The sequence below is a fragment of the Pleurodeles waltl genome, chromosome 12 (assembly GCF_031143425.1).
Source record: "Pleurodeles waltl isolate 20211129_DDA chromosome 12, aPleWal1.hap1.20221129, whole genome shotgun sequence".
Lineage (NCBI taxonomy): Eukaryota > Metazoa > Chordata > Amphibia > Caudata > Salamandridae > Pleurodeles > Pleurodeles waltl.
The window spans coordinates 7,043,456-7,061,315 of record NC_090451.1 but is presented as its reverse complement, the minus strand read 5'-3'; the positions used below and the strand labels follow the sequence as shown (position 1 = coordinate 7,061,315).

Below are 17,860 nucleotides of genomic sequence, written 5' to 3'. Positions count from 1 at the left end.
CCTAGATTGTTACTCACTGGAATTCAACCCAGGAGGTGGCCATTCCTCTCGTAGACCATCCCTGAACTGGAAGATATTCTAAAAAGCCTTGCAAAGCCAGAAAAATTGACAACTTAATCCACCTACTCAGAGTCATAAAAGTCACCTTCTTGTCTTTTCCAGGCTGTCCAAAAATCACAAACAAGGAGTCGGTTTTCCTGAACTGCAGAGGCCTGGTGACATAAATGAAAAGAGCTCTTTAAACATCAAGTGTATTCAGCAAATGTTCCTCCGGAGAGGAAGGAGAGGGAATGAAAGAAGGAAGAATTATTTCCTAAGATCTATCAAAAATAGACTTAACCTTTGCAGCAAAGGTAAGGCTAGGCCTTAAAGTTACCCCATCTTCCAAAGTATCAAATGAAGAGAGGACAGCATTTTAAGGCTCCCAGCTCCCCTATTGTTCTCAGCAAGGTGATAGGAAATAGGAAAATAACTTTATAGGAAACAATCTTTATGTCTACAGTATCCAGATCCTCAAAGAGATAAAATTGCAAAGCCTATAAAAGAGTAGGAAGATTCTGAGTTGGAGAAAAGGGATTTTTCAACTGGTCTTACAATTGACAAAAGATCAGAACAGTCTAGACACCAAAGATTGTAACATCTTCGAAGGTACAGAAAAGTCCCTAAAAACCTTTATCGCAAAGCAATGAGCTTTCAGAGTGGAAAGAGATTGAAGTGAAACCCATTTGAAGAAAATGCAAAATAGCAGACAAACTACAGGTAGGTGCCAAAAGATCATAAGCAGAACATCACGTCTCAAAAGACTTCCAGTTCTTTGAGTAAGACTTCGAAGTAGAAGGCCTGCTGGAGTGCTGAATTAACTCCACTAAGGAAGAGGAAAGACCCTTTGCTAGCAGTCCAGACTTCTCAACCTCCAAAGCGATAGAGTGAGTTGGAGCAAGAAGGTCAGGGACGACATTCTGAGAGAGACACACTTGAGCAGTACCCAATGAGGTAGAAGAGCCAGGGTTCAGAAGAGGAAACCATGACATCTCTGGCCAATAAGGGCCCACAAGAATAAAGTTCCCTCGCCCCTGCTGAGACTTGAAGAGAACCATCGGGATAAAAAAAAAGTAGGGGAATGTATAAAGGAGACTTCTCAGCCACTTTATCACCAATACGTCCACTACCTAGGCTCCTTGTTCCGGAAGCCTGGATCAGAATCGACAAAGATGAGCATTGTCCTTGTTTGAAAAGAGATCCAGAAAGGGTTTCACAAACTCTCGGCATATCTCTCAAAACAACGACCTGGATAACGTCAACTCCAGAAAATTTGGAAACCTCCAGCTGTCTGCCATCACATTGTCGGTGCCCTTGATGTGTACTGCCGACGTGTGCAACAGGTTGATCTCTGCCCAATAACCCAATTGTTCTGCTATTGCATTGAGGGATTTTGAATGCATGCTTCACTGTTGGTTAATGTAAAAGACAGCTACCTTATTCTCTGTCTTTACTAGCACATTTTTTTGAGACAGATGATGATGGGAAAACTTCAAAGCCTTGAAGATTACCATCAACTCCATCTATTTCCATGACCTCCGACTCTCTAGGAAAGACCACTTGAATCGACAGGATCAGTCCAACACAGTAGCTCTCCAGCCAGGTTTGCTGGCATCTGTTGCGAGGAATTCAGGAGCATCCAGGTGTATTAGTGTCCACTTAGACCAGTGGTCTTCAAACTCTTTAATGCCGCATCCACCCAATGGGAAAAAAAACATTGGTGCCTCCCCTCTGAATTGTCCACAATTCTTCTATTAAATTGACACTGTTTAAATACTGTATGTCTAGACCTATTTAAACATTGCAGTTAAGTTCTGTTACTGTTTTAAAAATGCAATCAAATACATGACCCCAAATATACTATTCTGGTCAGGCCTGCCCTACTAACCAATTGCAGCGTCATGCTCTGCTGAGTAAACTGATCTCACGACAGTGAGGAATGCACAGGCCGGGTGGTGCCCGGTGCACGAAAGCGTGCCTTCTTGTGTTGTACGTCTCTTCGCGCAAATGCAAACTCAGATTTCCTGTACTGTGGTCGGCAGGAGAGACATGGGAAGGCGCAGTAGGGAAGGCTTGAGCAACGAACCGTTGGCTATGTTTTGTTGTTACTTTGTTGACATGAGCTCAAGTAATTTGAAGCAGAAGGAACGGCCAGACCTAAAAAAAACTCTCTTACCTCCAACGCCGAATAACCACTATAATTATAATATCTCAAAAGCAGCTGGCCTTGTAAACCTAATGAGCAAGCAAGCCGATGCATTTTGGGTTTTGTTGTAAAAGAATAAAAATACTATCCATCCTTTCCTTTTTTTCCGGCAACAAGCGATGTTACAAAGATATCACAGCACACAGTGAGATTGAGTGAAAGAAGAGGCACTGAGGCTGGCGTGCAGCACTCCACAGCTCTTGTTATTGTAATCCAGACAGGGGGCGGAAGGAGAAAAGTATGAAGGAAATGCGATAGTGAGACCAACTCTTCTATCTATCTGCATTACATGGAAAAAGGATATATTTAGTACTCCTGGCAGGTTAGCTCAGTTGGTTAGAGCGTGGTGCTAATCAATGCCAAGGTCGCGGGTTCGATCCCCGTACGGGCCAGGTTGCATTTTTTCTCTCAACTAAACTCTTTTTTTCTCATTTAATAAAGCTCTTATAAATCCATACACTCTGTTGCTCCAGTTTACGTTCACTTTCCATTAGTCCTTCTTTTGCCACTGCTGACCAAAGCTCAAGCCGGCAGCGCCAGTAGAACAACACAAGTGCAAGGGATTGTCTCTCCAAGATGGAGACACTGCCTCAGACTATGTCTCGTGAGAGGTGGAGGGAGACCAAGAGCTGATTATTAGATGCGTGGGGATAAGAGGAACATAACTCAGGTGAACAGATTCTGGATAGTGATGCTATAGCTAGGATCAGCAACGTTACAGGGCAAAGGATAGGAAAATAATTAGGTGACAGAAGTATAGAAGTGGCTACAAGGGGTGTGTCTCTTAAGAGGGCCGAAAGATACACTGAAGGCGAAGGTGAAGTGAAAGAAGAAAGAAAGATCAAAGGAAGTCGACAGTGATTGAGAGAAAACTCACAAAGGCAAATTGAGCAAAAGACAAGGCCTGGGGAGTTAGACTACTTCAATGCAAATTTACGCCGCAGATGAGCATGACAACTGACCCTTGTACAGTGGTGCTGAAACAATTTTCAGTGTGGGGGTGCTGCCATCAAAGGGCTTCTGAAAATCCAGGAATTATACAAAGAACAAGTCCTACGGAATGAGCCACGCACATTCAGAAAGAGTGGTGATGCGTTGGTTACTTATTGGTAATCTTCCTTAGCCTTAGTCCATTGCGTCCTTTTGACAGTCATTACAAAGTAAGGTTATGTCACCTTCCAACAGGAAGAAAGAACAGGAAGATCCTTAAATGCTAGCCCCATGCACCCAACCTGGGTGCCAAGCCCTTGCCAAAGGACTGATGGGAAGGTGGGCAGGATGTAATGTTTGTGACAAAGACAAGATGGACTAAGGGTAATGCAGAGTTCAAAACATTGGTACTCAAATGCAAAACAGAAAAATTATTAAGCCATAATGCTTGACAAATGTATGCTCTGAGGACCAAGTAGCCACCCTAGGAATTTCCTAGATTGTTACTCACTGGAATTCAACCCAGGAGGTGGCCATTCCTCTCGTAGACCATCCCTGAACTGGAAGATATTCTAAAAAGCCTTGCAAAGCCAGAAAAATTGACAACTTAATCCACCTACTCAGAGTCATAAAAGTCACCTTCTTGTCTTTTCCAGGCTGTCCAAAAGTCACAAACAAGGAGTCGGTTTTCCTGAACTGCAGAGGCCTGGTGACATAAATGAAAAGAGCTCTTTAAACATCAAGTGTATTCAGCAAATGTTCCTCCGGAGAGGAAGGAGAGGGAATGAAAGAAGGAAGAATTATTTCCTAAGATCTATCAAAAATAGACTTAACCTTTGCAGCAAAGGTAAGGCTAGGCCTTAAAGTTACCCCATCTTCCAAAGTATCAAATGAAGAGAGGATAGCATTTTAAGGCTCCCAGCTCCCCAATTGTTCTCAGCAAGGTGATAGGAAATAGGAAAATAACTTTATAGGAAACAATCTTTATGTCTACAGTATCCAGATCCTCAAAGAGATAAAATTGCAAAGCCTATAAAAGAGTAGGAAGATTCTGAGTTGGAGAAAAGGGATTTTTCAACTGGTCTTACAATTGACAAAAGATCAGAACAGTCTAGACACCAAAGACTGTAACATCGACGAAGGTACAGAAAAGTCCCTAAAAACCTTTATCGCAAAGCAATGAGCTTTCAGAGTGGAAAGAGATTCAAGTGAAACCCATTCAGAAGAAAATGCAAAATAGCAGACAAACTACAGGTAGGGGCCAAAAGATCATGAGCAGAACATCACGTCTGAAAAGACTTCCAGTTCTTTGAGTAAGACTTCGAAGTAGAAGGCCTGCTGGAGTGCTGAATTAACTCCACTAAGGAAAAGGAAAGACCCTTTGCTAGCAGTCCAGACTTCTCAACCTCCAAAGCGATAGAGTGAGTTGGAGCAAGAAGGTCAGGGACGACGTTCTGAGAGAGACACACTTGAGCAGTACCCAATGAGGTAGAAGAGCCAGGGGTTCAGAAGAGGAAACCATGACATCTCTGGCCAATAAGGGCCCACAAGAATAAAGTTCCCTCCCCCCTGCTGAGACTTGAAGAGAACCATCTGGATCAATAAAAAGTGGGGGAATGTATAAAGGAGACTTCTCAGCCACTTTATCACCAATTCGTCCACTACCTAGGCTCCTTGTTCCGGAAGCCTGGATCAGAATCGACAAAGATGAGCATTGTCCTTGTTTGAAAAGAGATCCAGAAAGGGTTTCACAAACTCTCGGCATATCTCTCAAAACAACGACCTGGATAACGTCAACTCCAGCAAATTTGGAAAACTCCAGCTGTCTGCCATCACATTGTCGGTGCCCTTGATGTGTACTGCCGACGTGTGCAACAGGTTGATCTCTGCCCAATAACCCAATTGTTCTGCTATTGCATTGAGGGATTTTGAATGCATGCTTCACTGTTGGTTAATGTAAAAGACAGCTACCTTATTCTCTGTCTTTACTAGCACATTTTTTTGAGACAGATGATGATGGGAAAACTTCAAAGCCTTGAAGATTACCATCAACTCCATCTATTTCCATGACCTCCGACTCTCTAGGAAAGACCACTTGAATCGACAGGATCAGTCCAACACAGTAGCTCTCCAGCCAGGTTTGCTGGCATCTGTTGCGAGGAATTCAGGAGCATCCAGGTGTATTAGTGTCCACTTAGACCAGTGGTCTTCAAACTCTTTAATGCCGCATCCACCCAATGGGAAAAAAAACATTGGTGCCTCCCCTCTGAATTGTCCACAATTCTTCTATTAAATTGACACTGTTTAAATACAGGGAGTGCAGAATTATTAGGCAAGTTGTATTTTTGAGGATTAATTTTATTATTGAACAACAACCATGTTCTCAATGAACCCAAAAAACTCATTAATATCAAAGCTGAATATTTTTGGAAGTAGTTTTTAGTTTGTTTTTAGTTTTAGCTATGTTAGGGGGATATCTGTGTGTGCAGGTGACTATTACTGTGCATAATTATTAGGCAACTTAACAAAAAAAAATATATACCCATTTCAATTATTTATTATTACCAGTGAAACCAATATAACATCTCAACATTCACAAATATACATTTCTGACATTCAAAAACAAAACAAAAACAAATCAGTGACCAATATAGCCACCTTTCTTTGCAAGGACACTCAAAAGCCTGCCATCCATGGATTCTGTCAGTGTTTTGATCTGTTCACCATCTACATTGCGTGCAGCAGCAACCACAGCCTCCCAGACACTGTTCAGAGAGGTGTACTGTTTTCCCTCCTTGTAAATCTCACATTTGATGATGGACCACAGGTTCTCAATGGGGTTCAGATCAGGTGAACAAGGAGGCCATGTCATTAGATTTCCTTCTTTTATACCCTTTCTTGCCAGCCACGCTGTGGAGTACTTGGACGCGTGTGATGGAGCATTGTCCTGCATGAAAATCATGTTTTTCTTGAAGGATGCAGACTTCTTCCTGTACCACTGCTTGAAGAAGGTGTCTTCCAGGAACTGGCAGTAGGACTGGGAGTTGAGCTTGACTCCATCCTCAACCCGAAAAGGCCCCACAAGCTCATCTTTGATGATACCAGCCCAAACCAGTACTCCACCTCCACCTTGCTGGCGTCTGAGTCGGACTGGAGCTCTCTGCCCTTTACCAATCCAGCCACGGGCCCATCCATCTGGCCCATCAAGACTCACTCTCATTTCATCAGTCCATAAAACCTTAGAAAAATCAGTCTTGAGATATTTCTTGGCCCAGTCTTGACGTTTCAGCTTGTGTGTCTTGTTCAGTGGTGGTCGTCTTTCAGCCTTTCTTACCTTGGCCATGTCTCTGAGTATTGCACACCTTGTGCTTTTGGGCACTCCAGTGATGTTGCAGCTCTGAAATATGGCCAAACTGGTGGCAAGTGGCATCGTGGCAGCTGCACGCTTGACTTTTCTCAGTTCATGGGCAGTTATTTTGCGCCTTGGTTTTTCCACACGCTTCTTGCGACCCTGTTGACTATTTTGAATGAAACGCTTGATTGTTCGATGATCACGCTTCAGAAGCTTTGCAATTTTAAGAGTGCTGCATCCCTCTGCAAGATATCTCACTATTTTTGACTTTTCTGAGCCTGTCAAGTCCTTCTTTTGACCCATTTTGCCAAAGGAAAGGAAGTTGCCTAATAATTATGCACACCTGATATAGGGTGTTGATGTCATTAGACCACACCCCTTCTCATTACAGAGATGCACATCACCTAATATGCTTAATTGGTAGTAGGCTTTCGAGCCTATACAGCTTGGAGTAAGACAACATGCATAAAGAGGATGATGTGGTCAAAATACTAATTTGCCTAATAATTCTGCACTCCCTGTATGTCTAGACCTATTTAAACATTGCAGTTAAGTTCTGTTACTGTTTTAAAAATGCAATCAAATACATGACCCCAAATATACTATTCTGGTCAGGCCTGCCCTACTAACCAATTGCAGCGTCATGCTCTGCTGAGTAAACTGATCTCACGACAGTGAGGAATGCACAGGCCGGGTGGTGCCCGGTGCACGAAAGCGTGCCTTCTTGTGTTGTACGTCTCTTCGCGCAAATGCAAACTCAGATTTCCTGTACTGTGGTCGGCAGGAGAGACATGGGAAGGCGCAGTAGGGAAGGCTTGAGCAACGAACCGTTGGCTATGTTTTGTTGTTACTTTGTTGACATGAGCTCAAGTAATTTGAAGCAGAAGGAACGGCCAGACCTAAAAAAAACTCTCTTACCTCCAACGCCGAATAACCACTATAATTATAATATCTCAAAAGCAGCTGGCCTTGTAAACCTAATGAGCAAGCAAGCCGATGCATTTTGGGTTTTGTTGTAAAAGAATAAAAATACTATCCATCCTTTCCTTTTTTTCCGGCAACAAGCGATGTTACAAAGATATCACAGCACACAGTGAGATTGAGTGAAAGAAGAGGCACTGAGGCTGGCGTGCAGCACTCCACAGCTCTTGTTATTGTAATCCAGACAGGGGGCGGAAGGAGAAAAGTATGAAGGAAATGCGATAGTGAGACCAACTCTTCTATCTATCTGCATTACATGGAAAAAGGATATATTTAGTACTCCTGGCAGGTTAGCTCAGTTGGTTAGAGCGTGGTGCTAATCAATGCCAAGGTCGCAGGTTCGATCCCCGTACGGGCCAGGTTGCATTTTTTCTCTCAACTAAACTCTTTTTTTCTCATTTAATAAAGCTCTTATAAATCCATACACTCTGTTGCTCCAGTTTACGTTCACTTTCCATTAGTCCTTCTTTTGCCACTGCTGACCAAAGCTCAAGCCGGCAGCGCCAGTAGAACAACACAAGTGCAAGGGATTGTCTCTCCAAGATGGAGACACTGCCTCAGACTATGTCTCGTGAGAGGTGGAGGGAGACCAAGAGCTGATTATTAGATGCGTGGGGATAAGAGGAACATAACTCAGGTGAACAGATTCTGGATAGTGATGCTATAGCTAGGATCAGCAACGTTACAGGGCAAAGGATAGGAAAATAATTAGGTGACAGAAGTATAGAAGTGGCTACAAGGGGTGTGTCTCTTAAGAGGGCCGAAAGATACACTGAAGGCGAAGGTGAAGTGAAAGAAGAAAGAAAGATCAAAGGAAGTCGACAGTGATTGAGAGAAAACTCACAAAGGCAAATTGAGCAAAAGACAAGGCCTGGGGAGTTAGACTACTTCAATGCAAATTTACGCCGCAGATGAGCATGACAACTGACCCTTGTACAGTGGTGCTGAAACAATTTTCAGTGTGGGGGTGCTGCCATCAAAGGGCTTCTGAAAATCCAGGAATTATACAAAGAACAAGTCCTACGGAATGAGCCACGCACATTCAGAAAGAGTGGTGATGCGTTGGTTACTTATTGGTAATCTTCCTTAGCCTTAGTCCATTGCGTCCTTTTGACAGTCATTACAAAGTAAGGTTATGTCACCTTCCAACAGGAAGAAAGAACAGGAAGATCCTTAAATGCTAGCCCCATGCACCCAACCTGGGTGCCAAGCCCTTGCCAAAGGACTGATGGGAAGGTGGGCAGGATGTAATGTTTGTGACAAAGACAAGATGGACTAAGGGTAATGCAGAGTTCAAAACATTGGTACTCAAATGCAAAACAGAAAAATTATTAAGCCATAATGCTTGACAAATGTATGCTCTGAGGACCAAGTAGCCACCCTAGGAATTTCCTAGATTGTTACTCACTGGAATTCAACCCAGGAGGTGGCCATTCCTCTCGTAGACCATCCCTGAACTGGAAGATATTCTAAAAAGCCTTGCAAAGCCAGAAAAATTGACAACTTAATCCACCTACTCAGAGTCATAAAAGTCACCTTCTTGTCTTTTCCAGGCTGTCCAAAAGTCACAAACAAGGAGTCGGTTTTCCTGAACTGCAGAGGCCTGGTGACATAAATGAAAAGAGCTCTTTAAACATCAAGTGTATTCAGCAAATGTTCCTCCGGAGAGGAAGGAGAGGGAATGAAAGAAGGAAGAATTATTTCCTAAGATCTATCAAAAATAGACTTAACCTTTGCAGCAAAGGTAAGGCTAGGCCTTAAAGTTACCCCATCTTCCAAAGTATCAAATGAAGAGAGGATAGCATTTTAAGGCTCCCAGCTCCCCAATTGTTCTCAGCAAGGTGATAGGAAATAGGAAAATAACTTTATAGGAAACAATCTTTATGTCTACAGTATCCAGATCCTCAAAGAGATAAAATTGCAAAGCCTATAAAAGAGTAGGAAGATTCTGAGTTGGAGAAAAGGGATTTTTCAACTGGTCTTACAATTGACAAAAGATCAGAACAGTCTAGACACCAAAGACTGTAACATCGACGAAGGTACAGAAAAGTCCCTAAAAACCTTTATCGCAAAGCAATGAGCTTTCAGAGTGGAAAGAGATTCAAGTGAAACCCATTCAGAAGAAAATGCAAAATAGCAGACAAACTACAGGTAGGGGCCAAAAGATCATGAGCAGAACATCACGTCTGAAAAGACTTCCAGTTCTTTGAGTAAGACTTCGAAGTAGAAGGCCTGCTGGAGTGCTGAATTAACTCCACTAAGGAAAAGGAAAGACCCTTTGCTAGCAGTCCAGACTTCTCAACCTCCAAAGCGATAGAGTGAGTTGGAGCAAGAAGGTCAGGGACGACGTTCTGAGAGAGACACACTTGAGCAGTACCCAATGAGGTAGAAGAGCCAGGGGTTCAGAAGAGGAAACCATGACATCTCTGGCCAATAAGGGCCCACAAGAATAAAGTTCCCTCCCCCCTGCTGAGACTTGAAGAGAACCATCTGGATCAATAAAAAGTGGGGGAATGTATAAAGGAGACTTCTCAGCCACTTTATCACCAATTCGTCCACTACCTAGGCTCCTTGTTCCGGAAGCCTGGATCAGAATCGACAAAGATGAGCATTGTCCTTGTTTGAAAAGAGATCCAGAAAGGGTTTCACAAACTCTCGGCATATCTCTCAAAACAACGACCTGGATAACGTCAACTCCAGCAAATTTGGAAAACTCCAGCTGTCTGCCATCACATTGTCGGTGCCCTTGATGTGTACTGCCGACGTGTGCAACAGGTTGATCTCTGCCCAATAACCCAATTGTTCTGCTATTGCATTGAGGGATTTTGAATGCATGCTTCACTGTTGGTTAATGTAAAAGACAGCTACCTTATTCTCTGTCTTTACTAGCACATTTATTTGAGACAGATGATGATGGGAAAACTTCAAAGCCCTGAAGATTACCATCAACTCCATCTATTTCCATGACCTCCGACTCTCTAGGAAAGACCACTTGAATCGACAGGATCAGTCCAACCCAGTAGCTCTCCAGCCAGGTTTGCTGGCATCTGTTGCGAGGAATTCAGGAGCATCCAGGTGTATTAGTGTCCACTTAGACCAGTGGTCTTCAAACTCTTTAATGCCGCATCCACCCAATGGGAAAAAAAAACATTGGTGCCTCCCCTCTGAATTGTCCACAATTCTTCTATTAAATTGACACTGTTTAAATATGTCTAGACCTATTTAAACATTGCAGTTAAGTTCTGTTACTGTTTTAAAAATGCAATCAAATACATGACCCCAAATATACTATTCTGGTCAGGCCTGCCCTACTAACCAATTGCAGCGTCATGCTCTGCTGAGTAAACTGATCTCACGACAGTGAGGAATGCACAGGCCGGGTGGTGCCCGGCGCACGAAAGTGCGCCTTCTTGTGTTGTACGTCTCTTCGCGCAAATGCAAACTCAGATTTCCTGCACTGTGGTTGGCAGGAGAGACATGGGAAGGCGCAGTAGGGAAGGCTTGAGCAATGAACCGTTGGCTATGTTTTGTTGTTACTTTGTTGACATGAGCTCAAGTAATTTGAAGCAGAAGGAACGGCCAGACCTAAAAAAAACTCTCTTACCTCCAACGCCGAATAACCACTATAATTATAATATCTCAAAAGCAGCTGGCCTTGTAAACTTAATGAGCAAGCAAGCCGATGCATTTTGGGTTTTGTTGTAAAAGAATAAAAATACTATCCATCCTTTCCTTTTTTTCCGGCAACAAGCGATGTTACAAAGATATCACAGCACACAGTGAGATTGAGTGAAAGAAGAGGCACTGAGGCTGGCGTGCAGCACTCCACAGCTCTTGTTATTGTAATCCAGACAGTGGGCGGAAGGAGAAAAGTATGAAGGAATTGCGATAGTAAGACCAACTCTTCTATCTATCTGCATTTCATGGAAAAAGGATATCTGTAGTACTCATGGCCGGTTAGCTCAGTTGGTTAGAGTGTGCTGCTAATAACGCCCAGGTCGCTGGTTTGATCCCCGTACGGGCCAGGTTGCATTTTTTCTCTCAACTAGACTCTTTTTTTATCATTTAATCAAGCTCTTAGAAATCCATACACTCTGTTGCTCCAGTATACGTTCACTTTCCATTAGTCCTTCTTTTGCCACTGCTGACCAAAGCTCAAGCCGGCAATGCCAGTAGAACAACACAAGTGCAAGGGATTGTCTCTCCAAGATGGAGACACTGCCTCAGACTATGTCTCGTGAGAGGTGGAGGGAGACCAAGAGCTGATTATTAGATACGTGGGGATAAGAGGAACATAACTCAGGTGAACAGATTCTGGATAGTGATGCTATAGCTAGGATCGGCAACGTTACAGGGGAAAGGATAGGAAAATAATTAGGTGACAGAAGTATAGAAGTGGCTACAAGGGGGTGTGTCTCTTAAGAGGGACGAAAGATACACTGAAGGCGAAGGTGAAGTAAAAGAAGAAAGAAAGATCAAAGGAAGTCGACAGTGATTGAGAGAAAACTCACAAAGGCAAATTGAGCAAAAGACAAGGCCTGGGGAGTTAGACTACTTCAATGCAAATTTACGCCGCAGATGAGCATGACAACTGACCCTTGTACAGTGGTGCTGAAACAATTTTCAGTGTGGGGGTGCTGCCATCAAAGGGCTTCTGAAAATCCAGGAATCATACAAAGAACAAGTCCTGCGGAATGAGCCACGCACATTCAGAAAGAATGGTGATGCGTTGGTTACTTATTGGTAATCTTCATTAGCCTTAGTCCATTGCGTCCTTTTGACAGTCATTACAAAGTAAGGTGATGTCACCTTCCAACAGGAAGAAAGAACAGGAGGATCCTTAAATGCTAGCCCCATGCACCCAACCTGGGTGCCAAGCCCTTGCCAAAGGACTGATGGGAGGGTGGGCAGGATGTAATGTTTGTGACAAAGACAAGATGGACTAAGGGTAATGCAGAGTTCAAAACATTGGTACTCAAATGCAAAACAGAAAAATTATTAAGCCCTAATGCTTGACAAATGTATGATCTGAGGACCAAGTAGCCACCCTAGGAATTTCCTAGATTGTTACTCACTGGAATTTAACCCAGGAGGTGGCCATTCCTCTCGTAGACCATCCCTGAACTGGAAGATATTCTAAAAAGCCTTGCAAAGCCAGAAAAATTGACAACTTAATCCACCTACTCAGAGTCATAAAAGTCACCTTCTTGTCTTTTCCAGGCTGTCCAAAAGTCACAAACAAGGAGTCGGTTTTCCTGAACTGCAGATGCCTGGTGACATAAAAGAAAAGAGCTCTTTAAACATCAAGTGTATTCAGAAAATGTTCCTCCGGAGAGGAAGGAGAGGGAATGAAAGAAGGAAGAATTATTTCCTAAGATCTATAAAAAATAGACTTAACCTTTGCAGCAAAGGTAAGGCTAGGCCTTAAAGTTACCCCATCTTCCAAAGTATCAAATGAAGAGAGGACAGCATTTTAAGGCTCCCAGCTCACCAATTGTTCTCAGCAAGGTGATAGGAAATAGGAAAATAACTTTATAGGAAACAATCTTTATGTCTACAGTATCCAGATCCTCAAAGAGATAAAATTGCAAAGCCTATAAAAGAGTAGGAAGATTCTGAGTTGGAGAAAGGGATTTTTCAACTGGTCTTACAATTGACAAAAGATCAGAACAGTCTAAACACCAAAGACTGTAACATCGACGAAGGTACAGAAAAGTCCCTAAAAACCTTTATCGCAAAGCAATGAGCTTTCAGAGTGGAAAGAGATTCAAGTGAAACCCATTCAGAAGAAAATGCAAAATAGCAGACAAACTACAGGTAGGTGCCAAAAGATCATGAGCAGAACATCACGTCTCAAAAGACTTCCAGTTCTTTGAGTAAGACTTCGAAGTAGAAGGCCTGCTGGAGTGCTGAATTAACTCCACTAAGGAAAAGGAAAGACCCTTTGCTAGCAGTCCAGACTTCTCAACCTCCAAAGCGATAGAGTGAGTTGGAGCAAGAAGGTCAGGGACGACGTTCTGAGAGAGATACACTTGAGCAGTACCCATGGAGGTAGAAGAGCCAGGGGTTCAGAAGAGGAAACCATGACATCTCTGGCCAATAAGGGCCCACAAGAATAAAGTTCCCTCCCCCTGCTGAGACTTGAAGAGAACCATCTGGATCAATAAAAAGTGGGGGAATGTATAAAGGAGACTTCTCAGCCACTTTATCACCAATACGTCCACTACCTAGGCTCCTTGTTCCGGAAGCCTGGATCAGAATCGACAAAGATGAGCATTGTCCTTGTTTGAAAAGAGATCCAGAAAGGGTTTCACAAACTCTCGGCATATCTCTCAAAACAACGACCTGGATAACGTCAACTCCAGCAAATTTGGAAACCTCCAGCTGTCTGCCATCACATTGTCGGTGCCCTTGATGTGTACTGTCGACGTGTGCAACAGGTTGATCTCTGCCCAATAACCCAATTGTTCTGCTATTGCATTGAGGGATTTTGAATGCATGCTTCACTGTTGGTTAATGTAAAAGACAGCTACCTTATTCTCTGTCTTTACTAGCACATTTTTTTGAGACAGATGATGATGGGAAAACTTCAAAGCCCTGAAGATTACCATCAACTCCATCTATTTCCATGACCTCCGACTCTCTAGGAAAGACCACTTGAATCGACAGGATCAGTCCAACACAGTAGCTCTCCAGCCAGGTTTGCTGGCATCTGTTGCGAGGAATTCAGGAGCATCCAGGTGTATTAGTGTCCACTTAGACCAGTGGTCTTCAAACTCTTTAATGCCGCATCCACCCAATGGGAAAAAAAACATTGGTGCCTCCCCTCTGAATTGTCCACAATTCTTCTATTAAATTGACACTGTTTAAATATGTCTAGACCTATTTAAACATTGCAGTTAAGTTCTGTTACTGTTTTAAAAATGCAATCAAATACATGACCCCAAATATACTATTCTGGTCAGGCCTGCCCTACTAACCAATTGCAGCGTCATGCTCTGCTGAGTAAACTGATCTCACGACAGTGAGGAATGCACATGCCGGGTGGTGCCCGGCGCACGAAAGCGCGCCTTCTTGTGTTGTACGTCTCTTCGCGCAAATGCAAACTCAGATTTCCTGCACTGTGGTCGGCAGGAGAGACATGGGAAGGCGCAGTAGGGAAGGCTTGAGCAACGAACCGTTGGCTATGTTTTGTTGTTACTTTGTTGACATGAGCTCAAGTAATTTGAAGCAGAAGGAACGGCCAGATCTAAAAAAAACTCTCTTACCTCCAACGCCGAATAACCACTATAATTATAATATCTCAAAAGCAGCTGGCCTTGTAAACTTAATGAGCAAGCAAGCCGATGCATTTTGGGTTTTGTTGTAAAAGAATAAAAATACTATCCATCCTTTCCTTTTTTTCCGGCAACAAGCGATGTTACAAAGATATCACAGCACACAGTGAGATTGAGTGAAAGAAGAGGCACTGAGGCTGGCGTGCAGCACTCCACAGCTCTTGTTATTGTAATCCAGACAGGGGGCGGAAGGAGAAAAGTATGAAGGAAATGCGATAGTGAGACCAACTCTTCTATCTATCTGCATTACATGGAAAAAGGATATATTTAGTACTCCTGGCCGGTTAGCTCAGTTGGTTAGAGCGTACTGCTATTAACGCCAAGGTCGCGGGTTCGATCCCCGCACGGGTCAGGTTGGATTTTTTCTCTCAACTAAACTCTTTTTTCCTCATTTTATCAAGCTCTTATAAATCCATACACTCTGATGCTCCAGTATACGTTCACTTTCCATTAGTCCTTCTTTTGCCACTGCTGACCAAAGCTCAAGCCGGCAGCGCCAGTAGAACAACACAAGTGCAAGGGATTGTCTCTCCAAGATGGAGACACTGCCTCAGACTATGTCTCGTGAGAGGTGGAGGGAGACCAAGAGCTGATTATTAGATGCGTGGGGATAAGAGGAACATAACTCAGGTGAACAGATTCTGGATAGTGATGCTATAGCTAGGATCAGCAACGTTACAGGGGAAAGGATAGGAAAATAATTAGGTGACAGAAGTATAGAAGTGGCTACAAGGGGGTGTGTCTCTTAAGAGGGCCGAACGATACACTGAAGGCGAAGGTGAAGTGAAAGAAGAAAGAAAGATCAAAGGAAGTCGACAGTGATTGAGAGAAAACTCACAAAGGCAAATTGAGCAAAAGACAAGGCCTGGGGAGTTAGACTACTTCAATGCAAATTTACGCCGCAGATGAGCGTGACAACTGACCCTTGTACAGTGGTGCTGAAACAATTTTCAGTGTGGGGGTGCTGCCATCAAAGGGCTTCTGAAAATCCAGGAATTATACAAAGAACAAGTCCTGCGGAATGAGCCACGCACATTCAGAAAGAGTGGTGATGCGTTAGTTACTTATTGGTAATCTTCATTAGCCTTAGTCCATTGCGTCCTTTTGACAGTCATTACAAAGTAAGGTTATGTCACCTTCCAACAGGAAGAAAGAACAGGAAGATCCTTAAATGCTAGCCCCATGCACCCAACCTGGGTGCCAAGCCCTTGCCAAAGGACTGATGGGAAGGTGGGCAGGATGTAATGTTTGTGACAAAGACAAGATGGACTAAGGGTAATGCAGAGTTCAAAACATTGGTACTCAAATGCAAAACAGAAAAATTATTAAGCCATAATGCTTGACAAATGTATGCTCTGAGGACCAAGTAGCCACCCTAGGAATTTCCTAGATTGTTACTCACTGGAATTCAACCCAGGAGGTGGCCATTCCTCTCGTAGACCATCCCTGAACTGGAAGATATTCTAAAAAGCCTTGCAAAGCCAGAAAAATTGACAACTTAATCCACCTACTCAGAGTCATAAAAGTCACCTTCTTGTCTTTTCCAGGCTGTCCAAAAGTCACAAACAAGGAGTCGGTTTTCCTGAACTGCAGAGGCCTGGTGACATAAATGAAAAGAGCTCTTTAAACATCAAGTGTATTCAGCAAATGTTCCTCCGGAGAGGAAGGAGAGGGAATGAAAGAAGGAAGAATTATTTCCTAAGATCTATCAAAAATAGACTTAACCTTTGCAGCAAAGGTAAGGCTAGGCCTTAAAGTTACCCCATCTTCCAAAGTATCAAATGAAGAGAGGATAGCATTTTAAGGCTCCCAGCTCCCCAATTGTTCTCAGCAAGGTGATAGGAAATAGGAAAATAACTTTATAGGAAACAATCTTTATGTCTACAGTATCCAGATCCTCAAAGAGATAAAATTGCAAAGCCTATAAAAGAGTAGGAAGATTCTGAGTTGGAGAAAAGGGATTTTTCAACTGGTCTTACAATTGACAAAAGATCAGAACAGTCTAGACACCAAAGATTGTAACATCTTCGAAGGTACAGAAAAGTCCCTAAAAACCTTTATCGCAAAGCAATGAGCTTTCAGAGTGGAAAGAGATTGAAGTGAAACCCATTTGAAGAAAATGCAAAATAGCAGACAAACTACAGGTAGGTGCCAAAAGATCATGAGCAGAACATCACGTCTCAAAAGACTTCCAGTTCTTTGAGTAAGACGTCGAAGTAGAAGGCCTGCTGGAGTGCTGAATTAACTCCACTAAGGAAGAGGAAAGACCCTTTGCTAGCAGTCCAGACTTCTCAACCTCCAAAGCGATAGAGTGAGTTGGAGCAAGAAGGTCAGGGACGACGTTCTGAGAGAGACACACTTGAGCAGTACCCAATGAGGTAGAAGAGCCAGGGTTCAGAAGAGGAAACCATGACATCTCTGGCCAATAAGGGCCCACAAGAATAAAGTTCCCTCGCCCCTGCTGAGACTTGAAGAGAACCATCTGGATCAATAAAAAGTGGGGGAATGTATAAAGGAGACTTCTCAGCCACTTTATCACCAATACGTCCACTACCTAGGCTCCTTGTTCCGGAAGCCTGGATCAGAATCGACAAAGATGAGCATTGTCCTTGTTTGAAAAGAGATCCAGAAAGGGTTTCACAAACTCTCGGCATATCTCTCAAAACAACGACCTGGATAACGTCAACTCCAGCAAATTTGGAAACCTCCAGCTGTCTGCCATCACATTGTCGGTGCCCTTGATGTGTACTGTCGACGTGTGCAACAGGTTGATCTCTGCCCAATAACCCAATTGTTCTGCTATTGCATTGAGGGATTTTGAATGCATGCTTCACTGTTGGTTAATGTAAAAGACAGCTACCTTATTCTCTGTCTTTACTAGCACATTTTTTTGAGACAGATGATGATGGGAAAACTTCAAAGCCTTGAAGATTACCATCAACTCCATCTATTTCCATGACCTCCGACTCTCTAGGAAAGACCACTTGAATCGACAGGATCAGTCCAACACAGTAG

General features: G+C 43.2%; 1 non-coding gene across 1 annotated transcript; it reads left to right on the top strand.

Moving 5' to 3' along the window:
- The first annotated feature begins 15,123 nt into the window (after window positions 1–15,123).
- On the top strand, window positions 15,124–15,197 carry TRNAN-AUU (transfer RNA asparagine (anticodon AUU)). The gene has a single exon. It is a non-coding gene; the product is annotated as a tRNA-Asn (tRNA).
- The last annotated feature ends 2,663 nt before the right edge of the window (window positions 15,198–17,860 follow it).